The sequence below is a fragment of the Sinocyclocheilus rhinocerous genome, unplaced genomic scaffold (assembly GCF_001515625.1).
Source record: "Sinocyclocheilus rhinocerous isolate Xijiao unplaced genomic scaffold, SAMN03320098_v1.1 scaffold134, whole genome shotgun sequence".
NCBI classification, from domain to species: domain Eukaryota; kingdom Metazoa; phylum Chordata; class Actinopteri; order Cypriniformes; family Cyprinidae; genus Sinocyclocheilus; species Sinocyclocheilus rhinocerous.
In genome coordinates, this window is record NW_015631070.1 from 161,059 (window position 1) to 162,132 (window position 1,074).

Consider the following 1,074-nt stretch of genomic DNA (forward strand, 5'->3'; position numbering starts at 1 on the left):
CGTAAAAAGACAGTATAAGTCATTATAATCAGTAATTATGTCCTCACTGTATGCAACAAATGCTTAATGTTTTTGTCTCGTCGCTCCGGCCTGACAGGGCATCACAGTATGGTAGGGGCGTAACATTTCTGTCACACGCTTGAGGTATTCGGCCAATCACAACGCACTGGATAGCTGGCCAATCAGAGCACACCTCGCTTTTCAGAACGATGAGCTTTGTAAAAATCGACGCGTTTCAGAAAGGCGGGGCATAGAGGAGAAACAATAATGTACAGTATGTGGAAAATACTTTTTTTTTTTTTTTTCCTTAAACCGCATAAACACATTTCATTACAAACCACATCAGATACTTTTCAGACACGCACTCCAACTTCACCTCAGCGCTAGCGCTAGTCAAACAAGCGCAGAGACGTACAGGTGACGAGGAGCTTCAGTAGAACAACAGTGAACTGCGCTCAGATGAGATGTTGTCAGGCCATATGTCAGTAAAAACTAATTTTCCTGTCCTTTCAGCCGTTATACTGTGCTCATAGTGCATGCTCTTTAATTGTATGTGCAAATATGGCAGTGCACTCTGTAGCCTGTATATTAAAGTGCGAATGAAACTACGAGCATGCACGTCAGATCTGCGTTACGTTCAGCAGTGGTAGCTCAAAGTAATAGCAGCCAAATAACCTAATAACCAGCTGCTGTGATGTCTGTTAATCAAAGAACAAAAGAAAACAAGAGGAAATCAATAACTTTTGTAGCTTAAAGGATTCATCTGTGTTTAATTTAGAATTTAGTGTTTGATAACTTTATGGTTAGGCTAAATATTAGGGAAAAAAATAACAATTTTATAGAGACATCAGTAGTATTTGTATTAGTGATACTTGCCTTCAGTCACAAAAAAAGATGCCATTAAACAAATGTTAAAAATATACTCTTTATGTTGTTTCCACAGTAATTTAAAGATTGAATGTGAAAGTGTTGCAATATAAAAGTATATTAAAAAACTTTAATGTTAGGTGGGATTAAGCGTGATTAATTAAGTTAATTTTTAATAGATTGACAGCACTAGTTTACACATCTACA

At 37.0% G+C, this 1,074-nt stretch overlaps 1 protein-coding gene across 1 annotated transcript in view; it reads right to left on the bottom strand.

Moving 5' to 3' along the window:
- Positions 1-1,074, bottom strand: part of LOC107741490 (mitogen-activated protein kinase 1) — a 31,089-nt gene that overhangs the window by 9,357 nt on the left and 20,658 nt on the right. The window lies entirely within an intron of this gene.